The 22,270-nt window shown below is 49.1% G+C and overlaps 1 long non-coding RNA gene across 1 annotated transcript; it reads right to left on the reverse strand.

Moving 5' to 3' along the window:
• Positions 1–12,112: 12,112 nt before the first annotated feature.
• Positions 12,113–17,450, reverse strand: LOC139034666 (uncharacterized). Its single transcript, XR_011487159.1, has 3 exons — positions 17,312–17,450; positions 14,686–14,783; positions 12,113–12,485 (listed from the first exon to the last, which is right to left on the reverse strand). It is a non-coding gene; the product is annotated as an uncharacterized lncRNA (long non-coding RNA).
• Between the last annotated feature and the right edge of the window lie 4,820 nt (positions 17,451–22,270).

Consider the following 22,270-nt stretch of genomic DNA (forward strand, 5'->3'; position numbering starts at 1 on the left):
GTCCCTCTCAATTCTGTAATGTTAGGGTTTAAACAATTTATTGTTTGGTTGTTTAGTCACTAAGTTGTGTCTGATTCTTTGTGATCCCATGGACTGTAGCCCACCAGGCTCCTCTGTCCATGGAATTTCCCAGGCAAGAATACTGGAGTGGGTTGCCATTTCTTTCTGCAGGGGGTTTTCCTAACCCAGGGATCGAACCTGCATCTGCCTCAAACCTGCATCTACTCCACTGGCAGGCGGATTCTTTACCGTCGAGCCACCTGAAGCATCTATGAAGAAAGAAAAAGAGGTTGGTAGCATTGGTTCAAGTTATGAAGCAGTTTGTGCACCTGTGCCATCCTGGAACCATGCTAGGCCTTGTGGAGGATATGAATTCAAGCTTTCACTTGCTACAAACACTTATGAGCACCTCTGGTATGCAAGGCACTGTGCTGAGGATCAGGGATACAGACATGAATAAAACCCAGCACGGGTAAGGGGCTCTGTTACACAGAGGAGATAGGCACGTGGAACTCATTTAAGATAATAATTTACATATTAAATCCATTGTGTGTGTGTGTGTGTGTGTGTGTGTATGTGAAAGTCGCTCAGTCATGTCCGACTCTGCGACCCCATCGACTATACAGTCCAGGGAATTCTCCATGCCAGAATACTGGAGTGGGTAGCTATTCCCTTCTCCCTGGGATCATTAAATCCATTCGACTCTCAGATTCTTGATTGCCAAATAATATACCAAACAGACATTTTACACCCCATCTGCTCAGCTTTTTCATCATGACTAAGAGTCACTGGATAGAGGTGAAGCCAGGGCTCCCCAGTGATTGTTTTTAAAATTCAGTCACAGAAATTTTAAGTGTGTGTGTATGTTTGTATGTGTATGAGAAACAGAAAAAACCGTTAGGTAAATAAGGGTTGGTGATGGTTTAGTCGTTAAATCATGTCTGACTCTTGCAATCCCATGGACTATAGCCTACCAGGCTCCTGTGTCCATGGGATTTCCCAGACAAGAGTATCGGAGTGGGTTGCCATTTCCTTCTCCAGGGGATCTTTCTGACCCAGGGATCCAACCTGGGTCTCCTGCATTGCAGGCTCTCTCCTGAACTGCAGGCAGATTCTTTACTGACTGAGCCACCATGTAAATATTACCCAGCTTCAATAATTATAAACCTTGTTTAATATATACCTTTGCTCAAATCCAGATTATTTTGAAGCAAATCAAATGTATCATTTCATCTGTAGATATTTAAGAATATTTATTAAAAACAGTGTTTCTCCTTTGAAGAACATTCTCTAATGCTTGCCAAGGTCTGGCTCTTGACCTGCAGGCTGGTGATATGAGCTATTGATCAGTCACGTCCAACTCTTTGCGACCCTATGGACTGCAGCCTGCCCAGCTCCACTGTCCATGGAATTCTCCAGGCAAGAACCCTGGAGTGGGTTGCCATTCTCTTCTCCAGGAGTGATATGAATGTTTTCCCTTAAAAAAATTGTACACATACATTTTCTTTCAGTGTATGCATTACACTTCAATAAAAGGTAAAGCAAAACATAATCACAGCACCATTACCATGCCTCAGAATGTAACAGTAATTCTGTAATACTGAGTTTCTAACTGGTGAGGAACAAGTTAAGCGAGGTGGGAGTTCAGCAGTAAAGGCAGGCGTAGGGCATGATGACTGGAGGGTCACCTCCCTTGGCCTGGAGCTGGGGTGGGGGCTCAGTTGGATGGTAGAAAGTGTCATGGTTACGTCCCTCACCTCCCTGTGCGGTCGTGGCCACAGGAGATGCACATGCAGGCATTCACAGGCACCCACACAAAAGGAAGCAAGCAAGCTTCTGGTAACTGCTTCTTGGTAGACACTTGGAACAGGGGAGAAAATTTTCAGGGTTAGCTAGAGGTCCCACAGGACTAGGTAGAGAGAGTGAAAGATTTCTTTGACTTACAAATGGCCAACAGGCACAACATTGCTAGTTCTTGGAGAAATGCAAATCAAAGCGACTTGAGCGACTTCGGCTGAGTGACTAAACAATAAGGTGTCACTTCACATGCGTCAAAATGGCCATCATCAAAAAATCCACAAACAACAAATGCTGGAGAGTGGACATGGAGAGAAGGGAACCCTTTGGCGCCGTTGGTGGGAATGTAAATTGGTACAGCCACTACGGAGAACAGTATGGAGGTTCTTTAAAAAACTAAAGATAGAGCTAACATGTGACCCTGCAATCCCACTCCTGGGCATATATCCAGAGAAAAATATGATCCAAAAGGATACATGCATCCCAGTGTTCATTTTAGCACTGTTTACAATAGCCAAGACATGGAGGCAACCTAGATATCCAAAAACAAAAAACTGAAACTGAATAAAGAATATGTGCACTCTCTCTCTTTATATATACATATATATATACACACATATATATATACACACACACACACACACATATATATATAATGGAATATTACTTATCCATTAAAAGAATGGAATAATGGGAATAATGCCATTTGCAGCCACATGCATGGATCTAGAGATTGTCACACTGGGTGAAGTAAGTCAGCCAGAGAAGGAGAATTATTGTATGACATCCCTTTATATGTGGAATCTAAAACGAAATGATACAAATGAACTTACTTACAAAACAGAAAGAGACTCACAGAACTTAAAACATGAACTTATGGCTGCTGGGGGAAAGAGATAGGGAATTTGGAAAGGTCATGTACACACTGCTATATTCAAAATGATACCTAGCAAGGACCCATTGTATAGCACATGGAATTCTACTCAGCTATGCGCCAGCCTGGGTGGAAGGGGAGTTTGGGGGAGAATGGGCACTTGTACATGTTTGGCTGAGTCCCTTAAAGATTCACCTGAAACTGTCACAACTTTGTTAATCACCTATACCTCAATACAAAATAAAAAGTTTAAAGTCTGAAAAAAAAAAAAAAGATTTCCTTGTCTGCCCACAGAAGGGAATGCTGGGGTGCTCAGCATTCTCAGAGATGTTCTAAGCTGGGGCCCCTCGGAGCCAGACTCAGGCCACGTGGGTGGCTCGGGGCTCACCTTGGGCCCGCCGCCAGCACACACAGTGGGCTGGCCATCCTGAGTAATGAAGAAGAGGCAAGAAAACGTACCTTTCTTTCTCACTGAGCTACTTTCCTTCAGATGTGCCCATACGCTCTATACTTTTTGTCTGGACTCCTTGGAAATGTTCCCTTCTTGTCCCCCACCCTCAGCAGCTCTCTCTGTGGCTCTGAAGCAGTTAAATATTTTTCACCTTGCCTGTCACCACCAATGCCACCCCAATCCCTTGGATTTTTCAGCCTCTAGTCCTGCCCACGCTGTGAAGGCAGCTCCCTGAAGGCGCCTTTCTTGCCGGCTCTCCAACAGTTCCTCAAGGCCCAGCATCTCCGTGGGGGGCTGCCCTGGGGGCCACGCTGCAGATGACATCTGCAGTCAGCACCCTCTAGAAGGCTGGGTCAGGCCCAAATAGCCCCAGGGCCCAGAGTGGCTGGGAAGGCAGGAGGGGGCAATGTAGCTCTCACCAGGGAAGTAAGCCTCAATCAGCTCGTGGTTTTGGTGTTAGTCCTTTTTAAATTTGTATTTAAAAACTTGATGTTGCAGGAAATTTTCACATTCACAAAGTGTAAGAGCACTGTGAGTCTCATGCATTCATTCCCTGGCTCCAGCCGTTCTCAACTCTCCACCCATCTGGTTTCACCTGAATCTCCACCTCTTCTCTCCTTCCCACGTGTCCTTAAACCACTGGATTCTTTCAAAGCTAATCTCAGGGAATCTATTTAAATTTTCAGGCTTTTTTTGAGTAGGGTGTATTGACATGACTCAAATTCATAAAGCACGAAACGCTACAAAGAGTTGCTCCCTCCTGCCTTGCCCCTGCCTCTCCTCGTGGTGGATTCCGCTGTATTTTTATAGCTCCTCCCATTAACACAAGGGTTCAGGAATTCCCTGGTGGACCTGTGATTAGAACTCTGTGCTTTCATTGCCGAGGGCCTGGGTTCAATCCCTGGTCAGGGAACTAAAATCCTGCAAGACACAGTGTGGACAAAAAGAAAAAACAAACGCCCAAAACAACAGCAACAGAAACAAAACACGGAGTCTATTTTTCTACCTTTAATTTTAGCTTAGTTGTGTGAATTGCTTTGGCCAAGGAGACTTTAGCAAACATCATGCAGATAAGGGCTTGAAAGTGTTTGTGCGCTGACTAGCACTCTTGCTTCTAGGCACTCTGTTGTCACGTGCAGAAGCTCCAGCCAACTTATAAAAATGTGAGCTGGTAAAATAGTGGTGGTTTTCAGCTACTAAGTTTGGGCTGGGTTGGTGTATAGCACAAGTCAACTGCTGCCTTCCTGGCTCCCACACCCACCAGGCACATTCCTTCCCAGGGGATACAATATTAGCAGCTCCTGCAGTCTTCCAAGACAGACTGTGCATAAACAAGCGTATAAACACATAGTCTCCCTTCCCACTCCCCTCTTTTTTTTTAAACAAACAACAATGTACAGTTCTAACCTAGTTGTATTGGTTGGACATAGCAGTGTATTTTGGAGCTCATCTCCTACCGATGAATAAGGGGCTTACTCTACAGTGGACCACTGTACACACACACCGTGCATTTCTCAATCAGGCCTTTGTTGATGGCATTTAGATGGTCTCCAGTCCTCTGTTATGAACTCCATCATTTGCACACACATGGGCATCCCTGCAGGACAAACTCCTGGCTGTGGCTCGCGAGGTACAAGTGGCTGCTCATCCCCTCTGGGTCCCTACCCATCTCTTCCACTGAGAAGAGTGGAGCGGCCAGGAACGAGCCCTCTTGAGTTTGGTCAGCTCACCCAGCCTCCTACCACCCAGGACACCATGGTGAGGGGTGGTCTGCCCTCTGCCTCCTCACTTCCAAGCACTAGAATGTGAAAACACTGACGTGAGAAGCTCCTGAAGAGTGCACAACTGTGACTCTGGGCACAGTTCAAATAAGTCATCGTGTGCTGAGAGACACGGTCAGTAAGGCCAATGAAGCAGGAGTCGGGTACGGACAAACAGAGGCTGGAGCTGGGGACAAAGGGGCCTGTGTGGAGTGAATTCTAGTTAAACACCCGCCCCTACCTCGCCCCCAGGCCAAGAACCCCAAGGAGTGCTCCAGCCACAGCCTAAGCAAACCAGGGTGGCTTGGATAGGAGGTTTGCCACATTTCGTAGGGGTCAACAGTGAGCAGGGTACTGGTGCGGGGACCCAGGAGCACAGGCTCCCCTCACCCCCACCTGCCTAGGTCCCAGCGGGGTCCTCATTTCCTGTTCCAGTCCCCAAGACCCACTTCTCAAGACATGGGGCTCGGCAGCATCTCCTGGCTGCCTGGGAAGAAATGAGTTCCCAGAGGAGACTCAATCCCCACCCTGACCCACTGCTCTCCGCCTGGGCCCCCCGGGGGGAAGCCGGTGGGAGTTGCTGGCTTTCTCTGCCACCCTTGCCCCCTCCCTCTCTCCTGCTTGGCTGAGCTCAGCATCTGCTCTGCTCCTTGTCAACACTTCCATAAAGCTCCCCCTGCCTCCCCAACTCTGGCCTCACGGCTTTGCTCGAAGACCCCTGGGGTCGCTCCCGATTTGGCAGGTGGCAGCGGTGTTCAGCCCCGGAGGTGGCTGGCCCTCCTCCGCCCGGGTGTGTGGAGAATCCTGGGCTCGGAGCTCCTGGAGGAGTGGGGAGACGATTCCGTCCACACCTGATAAGACTGACGCCGAGGTGAGGTCAGAGCCAGGCGAGGAGCCGGCGGGCCGGGGGCAGATAACCTGAGGATGCTCTGGGCCCTGGAGAGGGGTGTGAACTGCAAACTCCGGGGAGCAGGGAAAAGGGAACAGGGAGTGAAGAGGAAACCTGTGAGGGGTACATGTGATGTGGCATTGGGGTTCCTGGGGCCCTCCGTCTGCCCACATTCTGGTCTTTATCTCCTAAGCTGCAGACACTCTGGAGAATTTTCTCTCACTTTCTGTATCTCATATGCTAGAGTCAGCTGCACATTGCTATGGGCTTTATTTATTTCCTGCCCAGGTCCCTCGCCTGGGGAGGGTGAGCAAGATTTCTCTCCATCTTCCTGCTTTAAAAAATAGATCTTTAATAAATACTTGATGGTTCATGGCTTAAAAAATCATGACTCTGCTTCTTAAGTGGAATTTAGTTTGGACAATACTAAGTGGCTACTATTGATTGAGCAACAGCGGGCAGGCATAGCCCCATGGAACTGCTCAGCAGGGTCGGTACTGCCCCCATTTAGCAGGGAGAGGATGAAACTGCAGAGAGGCTGAGAGATTGGCCCAAGCTCACAGACTTGCAAGAGGTTGGGCTGGGGTTTGAACCAGAATCCAGGCTCCTTTCCCTCAGCACCCAATGCTGCTCTGAGGTTGAGGGGGAAAAAGATTCACGTTGGGAGCAAGACTTCCTCTCCTCCTGCTCCTTGCTGCTGATTTTGGACCCAAGAGCATCCCCTGCACTGGGGCCATCTCTGGGCACCAGGGGGAGAGCAGACACGAGCAGATCGCTGTGGATGAGCGCAGAGCAGGGCCTGGTTGACATCTGCACATACCAGCAGGAGAGCGGATGAGGGCCGACCTCCTTCCCACTCCCCTGGCATGACCTGCGGCTTGTTCTGGGCCCGTGAGAGGGAGGCGCACACAAATGTCAGCTGAGCATTTCTAAGGCTACGTAAATGGCATTAAAATGATACTAAAAATAACAAACTGTCGGATTCTTTCCTTTTATTCTAACCCCAAGTCTCTTGCAAACTGGGGCTGCAGAGAGTTTGCGGAAGTTGTATAACCTCCCCAAGGCTCATCTCTCCACTTTTAAGTCAGGATCGCCACTGTATGCGCTATAAGACCCACGCCATGCCGTTTGGCACACGGAAGGAGTGTGCCGAGTAAATGCGTGATGCTCACGGGACTGAAATATACGGACTGTCCGACTTGTTTTGCTTCTCCTGTAGTACCTAGGGTGCCTCAGACTCGTGCGTGATTAATGAATATTGGTGACTTTGAAGTTCTCTTTATAGTTAAGAATGAGGACAAGCCCCATTTAGGAAAAAAAAACAAAACATTAGCTCCACTTAAACACAGAGAAACTTCTGTTAAGAGAGCCTGTGATTTGCTGCAGAACCCATGGGGAGTTGTGGTATTGGAATTAATAATAAAGGTCTGTTAATTCTCTGCCTTGGCCCCGGCCGCCTTCCAAGACGTAATGTGGAATCCTGCTGTTTCTGCTCCAGATAAATCAATGATAATCTCCAACCCAGTGAGGGGCAAGTCATGGGGACATACGCCCGTGTCCATGGCGCTGCTGAAATCAGATTTCTTGGAAGCCATCTATGAGTGGCTTTGAATTTGCCAGATTTCTTGCTGAGTCTAAAATACTGCACACATGTGGCAACCTTGACTTGGCTATTTCCATGAATCCTCTCTTCCCTCAAGCTGTGGCTGACGTTTCCAAGCCACACGGCAGGGACTGGGCTTCATCTTTATCTTTCCACTAATAAGTATTGTCTGGATCTGGCCCATTCTCTGTTCACGTTAACTTCCTGGCCTTGACTCTGCTCTGATGGGAGCAGAGGGGCCGGCGAGGTCGGGGGTGGGGGGTGGGGGTGGGGGAGGGCTCAGGGGTCTTCTAGGGGCTGATACCCTCTCTTCCCTTCTTGGTTCCTTCACTGGGGCTACTTCTGGGTAAGAGAACTTTTTCTTCCACCTTCTGTCCACTTATCCATCTGTTACTTGTTTATTCATCCATTCATTTAAAATGCACGAACCATTCCTTGCAGAAGGGAAGCTCTGTGGTCGCTGTGAGGGTACACGGAGGGGAGGGGAGGTGTGGCCTTGGTCGTTGAAGAGCTGAATGTTGGAGAGAAGAGAGACCTGAAACTAAATTGGGCTACACCCCAAATGCTGACAGTGATCACCTCCACGGGGTAGATTTGAATGGTTTTCAGTCTCTTCTTTGTTGGTGTCTGTGTTTTCTTCAATGAGCATATATTAGTATTTGTGTAATGAAGTTTATTCAAAAGGCGAATATAAGGTAAACAGGTGCTAAGTGCACAGGGGGGTGCAGATGAAAACACTGGGTGAGTAGAAAGGAGGGAAGCGGTATTTCCAGCCCAGGGGGATTTGAAAAGGCGTTTGGAGAAGGTCACCACTGAGTTGGACCTTGGAGCTGGAGGGAGACCTTGCAGTGGTCATCCGTGTGGTCAGCCCAGCACCTCCCCTCCCCTCCCCTCCCCTCCCCTCCCCTCCCCTCTCCTCTCCTCCCTTCTCCCCTCTTCTGAGCAGCTCCCCCCTTCTGTGGCCTACAAGTAGCTCCCTCTTTCCTAGCCGACCTTGCCCTCCTCCCCACGGTACCATGTTGATCCTTGAGAAGGGCTCTCATCTGAAAGCCTGAGGTAGGGGGTCCATCTAGGGAGCAAATGGGAAAGCTAGAGACACAGATTCCAGAGGTGAGGGTTAGAGGCTGTGCCCTCTGCCCTCTTGGTCTATAGATTCCCTGAGTAAACCAAGGACAGGCAGCTGGTACCCAGGTCTTGGACAGTTCCAGCCATATCACATATTGACAACCACACACTGGAAACATTTCGATCCCTCAACCTCTACCCCTCACCCCACCACAGTTGCAACACCTTGTCTGCCCAGGAAGAGGATTCAGAGAGTCTAGGCTGCCACCCAGCTCAGGTGCTTCTCCTCGGGGGGTGGTCCCTGACCCTAAAACACATGCTCAGCTGGAATCAATTGGCCTGACTGTGAATCTCTGGCTGAAATGGGGGCTGTTTGGACACGTGGATGGAGGCAGCAATCATGGGCTTGTTTCTGTTTCATCTCACTTGGTTACCTTAGCAACAGGAGACAGAGGAGGCAAAGCACCACCTACCGTGGCCTCATCCATCGATCCCTCGAGAGGCGAGGCGTGGGGCGTAGAGTAAGCGCTTGGAAGACAGGAGGTGGGGGTCCCGCCCAGGCCCTGGCTGGCTGTTCCTAATGGACTGTCTCCTCCCTGGGCTGCTCTGTCTAGAGCAGGCCCAGGGCTCTCTGGACAGCTCAAGGATGCCACAGAGAAGCATGACACTCTGGGGAAAAGTTTGTACTGTTTCTGTTCTTGATGGCTTTGGCAACTATTTATCAGCCAGTCTGCTGTGACTTAACTTGTCCCCCGCCACCTGTGATGCTGACCAAACAGATGACTGAGCTCCAAGGAGGCCAGCATTTGACAGTGCCTGGATTAAAAGGATGGATATTTCTTTAGCTGGGGAAGGAGGGAAAGCTGGTTTTGGTCCCCAGGCATGAACTTGTAGAAGAAAAGAGATAAAGGTCCAAAACAATTATGAGGGACTTCCCTGGTGGTCCAGTGGCTAAAAATCCACCCACCAATGCAGGGAACATGGGTTTGATCCCTGGTCTGGGAAGATCCCACATACCATGGAGCAACTAAGCCCCATGCACGACATCTACTAAGCCTGCGCACCTAGAGTCCATGCAATGCAACAAGAGTAGCCCCCACTTGCTGCAACTAGAGAAAGCCCGGGCACAGCAATGACGACCCTCTGCCACCAAAAATAATCGGTAAATAAATAAAATTTTAAAAAATAACTATGAGGAGCTCAACTCTACAATATCCGTTACAACAAAAACAATAAAAATAATAACTTGGCATGGTCTTTGAAGTTTTCAGAGAATTGTCACATCCGTCCTTGTGTCGTGTTCTCATAACCATCTGGGGAGGCAGGCAGAGAAGACAGGGTAACCGCCATGCTGCAGTGGAGGACCCTGAGGCCCAGGGAGGCTGAAGACCCCGGGGTTTCTTGGATAATGGCTGAGCCAGGCCTGGACCTCTGCCTCCTTGTCACAGGACCTCTTCCTTGGACATGATCTATGAGAGCTATTACATAGCAGAAGCTTCCTACAACCTTGCCTGCTGTCATGATTCTAGATTTAATACATATTAGACACTTTTCTGAAGAAGAAAGAAAACAAAGACACAGTCATCCAACAAATGATTTTATTGCACATCTACTATGTGCCAAGCTCTGGGCTTGAACAAGATGTGGTTTGTACCCCCAAGCAGCTCCATCTACTAGGCACTGCTCTTGCTTAATTAAACCTTCTATGTTGGTACTAGATGGAATCACCAACCATGAGAGCCTCAAAATAAAACCTGTCACTGTGCAACCATTCTGAATTTCAGCAGGCTGCAGCTGAAAAAGAAAAGGCACATGTGTGTGTGCACGCTCAGTCACTTAGTCGCGCCCAATTCTTTGAGATCCTATGGACTGTAGCCCACCAGGTTCCTCTGTGCATGGGATTCTCAGGCAAGAATACTGGAGTGGGTTTCCATTTTCTCCTCCAGGAGATCTTCCCCAAACCCGTGTCTCCTGAAATGACAGGCAGATTCTTTACCAGTGAGCCGCCTGGGAAGCGCAAGAAAAGGCACACTTGTAAAATTCCTGGGAGGAAAACCAGAAACAGGGAGCAAAAAGAAAAGCCTTAAGCAGAGGTTTTAGCCGAGGACAGGGCCTGGGTTTCAGGGAGGTGAGAGGGGCCCTCTGGTATGGGGAGGAAGCTCTTCTAGAAACCAGTGGGGAGCAGCCCATTGGACCAAGTCTGAGGGGCTGACAGGGCATCAGAGAAGCAGCCCTGAGAACAGGTGCAAAGGAATGGTGAAGGAACCTGGAGTCCTTTCTCTGAACACACATAGCCATTAAAGTTCTGTTGCCACAGATGGGGAGCTGGGGGCCACACCCCACCTATAGGAAATCACCTTCTGACTTGACGTGTAGAATCTAAAGGGCAGAGGCCAACAGAGTTGACTCGGCTTGGCAATGGGAGACCCATGTCTGCAGCCTGAGGAAAACGGCTCAGCATTTTACCTGTTTCCCCTACGCTGGGGCCCCCGGGCCTCATCCTGAGAACAGGAGAAGTGTTCAACAGCCTTTCGGACTCTCTGAGAGCAGCGCTTACTCGCTCAGCGGCATGGCACGCCAGGGGCGTGTTTCCACAAGAAGAACCCGACACTCCAGGTCTAAACAGGCTTCCAACGACACACTCTTAGCCCACAGGAAACAACCTCTAGCTGAGATTTCTGCTTTCCTCTGCAGAACTGGCAGCCCAACAGCCATGCGGGTTAACCTCAGCAGACCTAAAGACACAAGGCAAAGGGGTTCAGAAACCCCCACTGCTGACTGCGCTGCTGACACAAGCAGGAACGTCAGAGGGCAAACGAGGACCCACGTGGGGTCGGCTTTAACGTACAGTGACGTAACCCACAAAACAGGAAAAGAAATTCCTTGCTTTGCTTTGTTTTGTTTTGATTATCAGGATCACCTCTCCATTAGCCCATTTTCAAAACAGCTAAGGAAATTTTCAAAACCACTATAGGAGCTGGACCACTGGTGCAAGTGACAAGTGGACCTGAATTACCCTCATGTTACAATCACGGAAAATTAAACATGAAAAGTGGAAGAGGCCTCAGAGATCACTTAACTGACAGATTATTTTTCCAGGAAGAATGTGAAGCCTCCATCATAAAGATAATAAGCGGGATTACCTAGCATCTCTTGGTCTCTCACTCAGAACTTGACTGACAGCACTTGTGTAAAAAGTTTGCACTAGTTTACTAGGCTGGCTGTAACAAGGTACCACAAACTGGGGGCCTGGAACAGCAGCAGTTTGTCTCACAGTCCTGGGGACTATGAGTTCGAGATGAGGGTGTTGGCAGAGTTGGTTCCTTCGGAGGGCCAGTGAGAGGAGCCAATCCATGCCCCTCTCCCTAGCTTCCAGTGCTTTGCTGGCAATCTTGGGCTCTCCCCTGGCTTGCGGAAGCTTTGCCCTGATCTCTGCCTTCATAGTCATGTGCATTCTCCCTGAGAACACATCTGTCTCTGTCCAAACTGCTTTGCTTATTTTTTATTTTTATTATTATTATTTTTTTAGCCATGCTGCATGGCATTGTGGGATCTTAATTCCCCGACCAGGGATTGAACCTGTGCTTCCTGCATTGAAGGTGAAGTCAACTACTGGACTGCCAGGGAAGTCCCAAATAGCTTTTCTTTAAATAAAGACACCAGTCAGATTGAATTAGGGATCCATCTTAAATGACTTTCATTTAGCTAATTGTTATCTGCAATGACCCTATTTCCATATAAGATTATATTCAGAGGTACTGGGGTTAAAATTTCAACATAAGAATTTGGTGGGGGGACATAATTCAGCCCACAGCAGAACTCTACCTACATTGCAGCTGGTCTTCAGAGCAAGGCTGCAAGCTGGATGATCTGTATTCTTCAGATGGGTCAGACCCTGAGAAGTGGGGAGCTCCGAGGGCACAGCCAGGCAGTTGTGAAGAGCATGGACTCTGGAGCCAGCCTGAGCTGTTGGCAGGCCAGTCGCACCTCCCACGAGCTAATGAATGTGGACATGATTTCACCAACCTGTGCCTCAGTGTCTTCATCTGAAGAAACAGGAAGAATATAACTTCAAAACCTTAAAAGCTCTGAAGACCAAAAGTTATATTTATAACTCACTTGGCAGCAAACCTGATCTGGAATAAACTCATCTGATAGAAAACCCTGTCTTGAGTTGACACAAGCTACTTTATTTACACACCATATACATCTCACTATAGAAATACTGGTGGCTCAGTCAGTAAAGAATCCGCCTACAATGCAGGAGACTGCCTGCAATCCAGGAGACACAGGCTCCATCATTGGGTCGGGAAGATCCCCTTGAGAAGGAAATGGTAACCCCATCCAGTATTCTTGCCTGGAAAATCCCATGGACAGGGGAGCCTGGTCTATGGGGGCTCCAGTCTAGAGGGCTACAGTCTATGGGGTCACAAAAGAGTAAGACACAGCTTAGCAACTAAATAACAATCAGCATTAAGTACATATATTCTTTTCTAAAAAAAAAAATAATGACTGTCTTGTTTAAATAACTCAGATGGTAACCGGAAGAGAAGCATCTGGCTTTCGAGTGCAGGCACGTCTGCCACTGGAAGCTGTGCTTTCTCTGTGGCCTGAGTCGCCGCTGATGTACCAGGGCTGGGACTCCTGTCCCTAGGTCCTTAAGCTAGCCTTGTTCATACAGTGAGTTGAAGCACTTTCTACCTTCTGCGAGGATTATTCAGGGAAACCAGGTCTCCTGTTTGTACCGGTTTATTGGGGCTGCCATAATAAAGCACCACAGACTGAGTAGCTTAAACAACACAGATCTATTTTCCCACCATTCTGGAGGCTGGAAGTCTGAGATCAAGGTTGTCTGCAGATTTTTTCGGAGGCTCATCTCTGGCTTGTGGATGGCTGACGGCCTCCCCTGTCCTCACATGGTTTTACCTCTGTGTGTGCCTGGGTCCTAATCTCCTTTTCTCAGCAGTCACATTGGATTAGGGCTCATTTAAAAACCTTATCTTCACTTAATCACCTCTTTAAAGTCTCTGTACATTTGCATTCTGAGTAAGGTCTGGGGGGTTAGGACTTAAATACATGAATCTGGAGGGTGGATCACAATCCAGCCCCTGCCACGGTTTTAAGACACTGGATGAATTACCTCTCACACTAGCTGTAACCCATCCACTTGCTGGCTCATTTTTGCCCTCAGTGTTTCTCCAAATGTGATCCAGGATCACCTGCAGCCCAGTCACTTGGGCGGCTTAATCAAAGACAGGCTGCTCCCCAGACTTTGAGAGTCTGGGGGAGGGGGTTGCTGAGTACAGGTATGGTGCTTGCTTGTTTATCGCATTTATATAAAGGCTTAGCTTAATTACAGTGATTCAGGAAAACCCAAGTAGCATGGTGGCTCCTAGCCCATCCCCACCCCCACCCCACTACAGTGTCCTTCTCCACCTCTGGCCCCTCCCCCAAAAGAGTGGGCGAAAGAGGAGCCAGAGAGAGAGGAGCAGCCGTGTGGGTCATCGGAGGGGGGAGCACAGTGCATCCTGACGGCCCCCACAATGTAGGGCACCCTACTTTCCTGCTCAGAGCCTCCGGGCCCCCTTCAGTGCAGCCAGGCAGAGCTTTGCAAGGTAGGTGCGAGGAGGGCAGGCTGGACCCGCCAGGCAGCGCCTAGTTGAGCCTTGTAATGGGCTCCAGTCATTTCCCGTGGGCAGCACCTCTGCCCTTCTCCCCAGCTCCTGGAGACCTTGACACTCTCCTTTGCCCTTGGAATAACAGGAGACCTGAGCCTTGAATCATATTTAAGAGACAGTGATGGGGTATTTTCCAGAGCCACACGTTGAATCAAGGAGCAGTAGGTGAGGTGGTTCCTGCAGCTGCTGACTCTGTTCCAAAACATCAGTGATGTCTCAGGGGTTGGGGGCGGGTAACGGGGGGAGTCACGCTGGCTCCCTGCGAGCTGATGTCAGGGAGTGGGTTTACCATCCCCACGAGCACAGCCTGTGAACCACGGACCAAACGTCGTGAGCCTCAGAGTGGGTGTCTGCTGCAGGCGTGTACGCGCGCCCTGTCCCTCGCTGGCGTCGGGGTGGCCACCAGCAAAAAAACAGCGAGCCAGACTCCAGCTGGAAATGGTTTTTCCAGCACTGCGAACACCATCCAAGTGAACGGCGATAATCTATCCTTCACCTTCCTTTGCCAGCTCTGGCTTAGAGTCCTCGTGTCTTAAAATACTTCCCTGACTGAAAACGCGTGACTCACCTGGACTCGGGTTGAACCGAACAGGCAGAAGGCGCTTTCTTCCGAAGCACTGTCAGAAACCCGTTCAGCATCTGAGGCCTTTCCGTCTCACGCTGTTCCTGTCAAGCAGAAACGAGTTTCCTACTCTATTCCTCAGGGTTGGAGGCACCAAAGAAGGTAAAGTGGTTAGAATGTGTCAGACGTTGACACTTGTATTCAACAGAGTTTGAAGGAATCAGGCAGGTTCATCTGAGAATCTCTACCACTTCCTCTGCTCAGAGCAAGAGGGGCCCCATTTTCAAAAAGGCGCTCTCACAAATGAAAGCTCAGAGGTGGAAGCCATCACCTCCTTTTAGGGTCCTCTGGTGGTACCTCAGTCAGCGTCAAGTTCTAACTGTTGGGATTCCCTGAATCCCGTGTGCTTCACTATTTAAAAACTCTCTCTAAGCTGGTAATTTTGAAACGGCGATGTTTATACACTGAATTAATAAAAAGCAGGGTCAAGAGTTTTATTGCCCATTAAACTGTGTTTATTGGTCCTCTTAATTCCACCTGAATTCCACAGGCTGTAAAGTGTGGTTTATTGGAAGTCAGACCTGGATTCAAACAATAGGTTCGCCACTCATTAGCTGTGCGACTTTGGCCAAGTTACTTTACTTCTCTGAACGATTGTTTCCTGATGGAAGGTGGAACTGATGCGATCGTCCACATAACACGGTAGTGTACATGAACAGAGATCACAAGTGTGAGAGTTGCTGGCACAGAGTCTGACCCATAGGGGTGCGTTTCTTTCTGTGAGTCTTCCTTTTCCTCTACCAATTTGAAATGAGCATCATTTCTGGCTTACTAAGGTCCTAATATGGACATATTTCAGTATGTGGCTTTCCTTTTGGAATGTCATAAATAATCCTCCAGCAGGATTGAGAAATGAGCAGGACACAGAGCCTGAGACCAGCAGCCGCTGAAGTGGGGAGAGGTGGTTTGGATGCTCAGACAGAACATCAGGAGCAAAGTGTCCATGCTCACTTGCAGAGACTCAGGAGTGAGTTGCAGTTTCCTCTTGGAAAGTCTGTAAAAATTCTCTGTGAAGTGTGACGAACCGGAAGGCAGCTCCAGGCAATGCCCCGGGAGCCCAGCCCTCCCCACACGTGGCTTCCATCTTGCACCCACCTGCTGCTGTCCGCCCGGGTCGAGTCCAGCTCCAGCTCCCGCTGATTTCTCTAGCTCTTCCTGTCAGAACCTCAGGTTTTAGCATTTGCTTGGTTTTCCCCTCCTTTTTTCATCACTTTGGCCTCAGCTTCACACCAAAGAAAGGATGAGTTTGAGCCTCACTGCACCCTGTATTCAGAGAAGGCAGTCGGCACCCCACTCCAGTACTCTTGCCTGGAAAATCCCATGGACGGAGGAGCCTGGTGGGCTGCCGTCCATGTGGTCGTGAAGAGTCAGACATGACTGAGCGACTTCACTTTCACTTTTCACTTTCATGCACTGGAGAAGGCAATGGCAACCCACTCCAGTGTTCTTGCCTGGAGAATCCCAGGGACGGCAGAAGCTGGTGGGCTGCCGTCTATGGGGTCATACAGAGTCGGACACGACTGAAGTGACTTAGCAGCAGCGGCAGCACCCTGTATTAGTTGGGTCATTATGGATAAATTACTTAGCCTCTTTCAAACTCAGTCTTCTCACCTGTAAATAGGGATCCTACATTGCTAGGTTTTTGTAAAGACTAATATGAATAAATGCATATCAAAGCATTTTGTAAAGTGCTGAGAAAAAAAAGAATTCAAATCCCTCTTAGCATATATACCTCCCTGGCACATAGTAGGTGTTCAAAGATACACGTTAGGTTACTTTCTGATTACAAATCTTTGCCCTGGGATTGCTGTGCCACTCTTGATACACCAGGGGTCCTCAACAGTCTTCCAAGGGGCCCATGGGCTCCCAGGAGGTTTCTGGGGTGAATCTGACATTTGCTGTGTTTTAGCCACGTCTAGGCTTGGGCCTGCGGATGGTTCGAGGGATCCCCAAGAGGTAGGTTTTACCCAAGATGCCCTCACCATGTAGGGCATGAAGTCACATCAAAACTAATAATCTGGATATTAGTTGATTATCACCAACTCTTACATAGAACTTACTCCCAGCAAAGTGCCCCACACCCTATACTTTAGGGGAGACTTCCTACCCTTTCTCACCAACAGGTCGGTGGCTGGGAGCCAGGCCCACCCTTTGCCTGCTCTGCCGTTTTGCTCTGGCAAGCCTGCACTGTGGAGAAGATGAGTTTCTCCCCGTTATGCGCCTTTCCAGGGTTCCTATGACCATGAGCCTGTATTACTACCTCTGTAGACAATCTTGTTCACTTTTAGAGATGGCTTTGCCTAGGAATCAGACTTGGCTCCAGCAGGGGAGAGGGCCCAGAATAGATCAGCTGCTGTGAGCAGAATGTTCTGAAACCTACTCCATTCTTGGACCTGGATGCTCAGCCCTTTTGATGAGCTCACCGCACTGGGCTCCTGGCCGCTCCCTGCAAGCCCCAGGGTTTCCCCACTAACTGGGCAGACAGGACCGAGTCCCGGGGGTGCAGGCTCCAACATGCAGGCTCCTGCTGCATCAGTGAAGCAAGGAAGGCTTGGAGGGGAAAGGAACTCACCCGAGGTCACGCAGCCAGCATGGGCGAGCAGCCAAACCCAGAGCAGAAGTCCAAATCCCATGTTCTCTCTGATCCAGATCCCACGATCAAAGTGGCAACCTGACACGCTGTTCTGACCCTGGCGTCCGCACAGCGGGGCACGATGTGCCGTCCACTGTTTACTGTACGTACTTATCTCCTCCCCAGAGGCTCCAGTCTCCTGCTTGGCTTCTGTTAGGATTTATGCTTTCGGCATAAATAATTGGGGATTCCTTGCCATTTCACCCTCCTTAGTTCCCTCCCATTAGATTTGAGATTTATTTCCGCATTATTTGGCTCATGGTTAAAAGCACCGCAGTGCTTAGACAGATGAGAGAACAAGCAGGTCTTGGTTATACAAAGAGACACTTTAGCCAGGGTTGGCAGATCTGAGAAAAACACAAATCCCTCAGTTCCCACAGCCCCTGCAATGTGGCCACCCTACACCAACCCTCCTTGTGCCGTGCGTGCTAAGTTGCTTCAATCGTTCTGACTCTTTGTGACCCCATGCACTGTAGCCTGCCTGGCTCCTCTGTCCATGAGATTCTCCAAGAAGAGTACTGGTGTCGGCTGCATTTCCTCTTCAGGAGATCTTTCCAACCCAGGGATCCAACCCGTCTCTCTATGTCTCCTGCACTGCCAGGCAGATTCTTTACCACTAGTGCCACCTGGGAAGGCCATGCCGTCTCCCTGCTCCAGCCCATTTGACCCTGAGTTCTTCTCATTCTGCCCCCAGAGTAGCCCAGCTCTCAGAGGGTTAGGGCCTGTGTCCCCCTGTGTCACCTCAACACAGCTGTCCCTCCCCGCATATTCCAGTGACCTGGCCTTTGTCCCCCTTCCTCACTGACACTCCAGTTCCCAAGAGGGACCCACACCCAGTCCTGGCCCGGCCCTTCTGCCCAGGACCTTGCCTTTCTATCAGAGCCTTTTGCCAAAGCTTTTCTTGGGAGCTGGATGCCCTTTACCCCAAGATGCTGCCAGGAGACCTGCCTCCATCTTAACCTGCCTCCACCTTCTCCTGACCCCAGAAAAGATGACCCCATTTCCTCCCCAGGCATGAGCTCTCTTGACTGTCCCCACATTGGGCTGTACCAGTTCCACTCATCAGATCTTTGGTGGAGGGAGAGGGCATGCACAGCCTGTCTTCCCGAGCTGGCCACATCCTGGGGTCAGGTGACTTGTCACTTTCTTTGGAGGGCTCCTATTTTACCAGCAGCCGTGGTTCCTGGGTGCTCAGGTAATGCGGGGGCAGGATGAGGGGAGGAGACTGAGTCTTCTGCTGTACTTCTCAGAGACCCTCCTCTATACCACACAGCCCCCTCCCCATACCCCCTGTCCTCTGCTCTTTCTTCTTCGCCACGGCCCGTATCACCAATTGGATGTCCCACGTGTCCCCTGCTCTCCCGGAGAAGTGAGCTCCCCGGGCTCCGAGTCTGCTTTGCTTGAACGCCGGGCCCACGGTGAGTGCCCCATAACACTGTAGGGTGGATGGCTGGAACACTCAAGGCCTTGGCAGGCAGCCCCAGAGCACACACCCCGAGGTGCTGGGAAGACCAGGAGCTCTCGTTTCTCAGCTGTCACAGCGCCCAGCTGCTTCAGGGCTGCCAAAGAGAATTTCCACACCATCTCCATCTTAGTCGGGGCAATGAACCACCTTACAAGGGCTTCCCGGCACTATACTGGGCACCGTGGGAAACGCAATGCCTTCAGGCAGCTTCTTATCCTGAAGAGCCTCTGAGCCGTCCACCCGGCTGAAAAAGGAGTGCTTCTGCAAGCCCTCAGCTGTTACACCCCCACACCACCATCCCTCTCCTTCCCAGGCATGAGCCTACCTTGCTCATCTTCACATCCCAGTGCCCAGCACGGGGCATAGAAGTTACAAAGGGTAACATAAATATTTGATGAATAAATGAATGCCTGCGTTTCACTCGAGAAAGGCAGCCCCTTTTGAATTAATTATGTGACTCAAATGCCAGGGTGTGATGAGTTTATTTTTCCTTATTGTGATTAATCACTTTTTTCCTGAAGAGTTTTTCAATTCTGAGATTTGAGTTTTATATGTCATAAATTTTTAGATATCCTTTATGGACTAATACTCCTTCCAAAAAAGACACAGCATAAATTTTAGACTAAAATTGATGACTATGTTTTCTCTCCCTAGACCTTAAATATCTCCTTTTACTGAGGGCTGATTTTTTTTTTTTTAATAATGTGGAGTGTTTTATGATATTGAAAATAAAAGTCTGTGAAGAAAAGCTGACACTGTCTATACTATCTCTCCTGGGATAATTAAACTTTGTATTTATTACAAAAAGCCTTTTTCTTTTTTTTTTTTTAGTAAATAGGCGACAACTAATCATCTAGTTTCCCTTGGATTTAGGAGATGGGTAATTTACTTTTAAAAGATGAAATAATACACAGAGAAGAAGTAAGACAGTTGTCACATTCCAAAGAGGAGAGACCAAACAATTTCTAAATGAAACTATTTATGGATTTTATGGGAGAAGGAAATAGCAACCCACTCCAGTATTCTTGCCTGAGAAATCCCATGGACACAGAAGCCTGACAGGCTACAGTCTATGGTGTCACAGAGTCCGACAGGACTTAGTGACTGAACAATAACAACAATGGACTGTATAAGCTTTAAACCATACTAGCGAGATGGCTAGATGGCATCACCGACTCGATGGACATGGGTTTGGGTAGATTCCAGGAGTTGGTGATGGACAGGGAGGCCTGGCGTGCTGTGATTCATGAGGTTGCAAAGAGTCGGACACGACTGAGCTACTGAGCTGAACTGAGAGATTCTGTTGATCATGTTCCTCAAATTCAATGATGAGAAATCAGTTATTATGATAAGAAAATTTAAGAAGAGAAAAATTCTGCCTTAGTTTATGATTTTTTTCTTTTAATGCTTCTATTTATTGATTTGGCTGCACCGAGTCTTACCCAGGGCACTCGTGACTTTTGGTCTTTGTTTCAGCACGTGGGATCTTGTGAACTCTCGGCTGCAGCATGTGGGACCGAGTTCCCTGACCAGGGATCAAACCTGTGCCCCTGTAATGGAAGTGTGGGGTCTTACCCACTGGACCACCAGGGAAGTCCCTAGTTAGTGATTTTTTTTCAACATCAGCAATCTACACTGATAACAATTTATGGCTAAGTATACAGTGCCAGTTCACCTCATGCTGCGGAAACACTCCACGCAAAGCTGAGAGTTTTAGAAAGTTAACCTCCCCAAAGAGACGTGGTGTGCCTCTGTTGCGCCTCCCTCCTTAACAACCAGTACAGCATTTCTGCTAATGGGATCCAGATTGTTTTTGAGAAAAGCCACGTCTCTCCCCGTTCTCAGTTCCTGAGGTTAGGAATAGTCCTGTGATCTGGGCTTGACCAATCAGGAATTGATTCAGAGATGGGGACACGAGTAAAGGTGGGCCAGTGGGAGCCTGGTTTGGGATTGTTGCTGGCGCTGTTGAGAAAGACATGCTTTGCCTTTTGGAATTGCTAGCGGGAGCTGCTGCCTGAGAGTGAAGCCAACACAAAGGAAAGCAGACCAAAGGTAAATTCAGCTCACACTGCAACTTGGATGTATTAACATTGTAATTTCTCTAGTTTACTCATAATCAATCTGGCCTTCCACAGGTTAGTAAGGATTAAAATGAGTTTAAATCTTGGTACAATCCAATAATTTTAATATCCCCTTTGAGAACATGCTCTGTTTATCAGATGGCCTTTCCCATCTCCTTCTCCACCGATAAAGATGATGGTGTCTGGCCAATATTCCCCTGTACATAGTGACTGAACTTTTTGATAAAGATACTGAAATATACCTGGAGCGGTTGGTTAGCAAGTGCTAGCTTCAGTTCCCTAAGCACCTCCGTTTGCCCCCTTCCTGGGACTTCTCCCTAGGCTTCCCACAACCCATCAATGAAGACATTAATCTTGGCCGCAGCAGGGCACTCCATTAAGACTGGTCAGGGCCTGAGCCTGATTTCTAAATGCTTTGGTCGTCATCCCTGCAGGGTGTATGTGGTAGTGGTAGAAGCAGGGATCGTGTTTCCGTGTCTCTCCTCCGTGGAGAGAAAAGGAACCCGTGGCCTTGCACCCACTGCTGGGCATGGATGCACCATGTCAGGGCAAGGTCCACGTTTTGCCTGGACTGGATGTGCTGCCAGCCTCTGATGAGAGGTCCATGGATGGCGAGTTTGTGGTCCACCCTCAGCTTCCACGGTGGCTCAGTGGGTAAAGAATCAGCCTGCAACGCAGGAGACACAGAAGACATGGGCTCCATCCCTGAGTCGGGAAGATTCCCTGGAGTAGGAAATGGCAACCCACTCCAGTATTCTTGCCTGGGAAATCCCACGGACAGAGGAGCCTGGTGGTCTACAGTCCAAGGGGTTGCAAAGAATCGGACATGATTGAGTGATAAGCACAGACTCGAGTCTGAGGAAGTGCTCCCCGCTAACGCGATCTCTTCTCTGCTCTCCCAGGTGCTTCTGACCCCCTATCACCTGCAGGGGTCACCTGCAGCCAGGACCGCTGAGTCTCCTTACCACAGTGATCGTCCTGGCAAGCACAGGCTTGCTGCTACATCCAGATAGGTTCAAAGCTACGTGGGTACCTAGCATAGCTTAAAAAGTCTTCTGTGGGCCTCCCTTTATCTGACCAACACCAGACTACCCAGGCTATCCCTCTCATAATTCTGCAATCGGCAGGGGATAAGGTCCTCCGGTGTTTGCAGGGCTAGTTGTTACCTTCCTAACCCCCTTGCTCTTCCCTCACCTCTGGTCTTGGTCTGCTGCTTCTGTCCTTCCACAATCCCCCTTTCTCCCTCTGTCTGGACCTCCCATACATAAAACCCAAAGTTCAGTCTACCAAATCCAGGCCTTCGTCTGCTAAAGAGGAAGGTTATAGGATGTAGAGGTTATTTTTCTCAAGGTA

This window comes from Odocoileus virginianus, chromosome 4, assembly GCF_023699985.2.
Source record: "Odocoileus virginianus isolate 20LAN1187 ecotype Illinois chromosome 4, Ovbor_1.2, whole genome shotgun sequence".
In the NCBI taxonomy this organism is placed as follows: domain Eukaryota; kingdom Metazoa; phylum Chordata; class Mammalia; order Artiodactyla; family Cervidae; genus Odocoileus; species Odocoileus virginianus.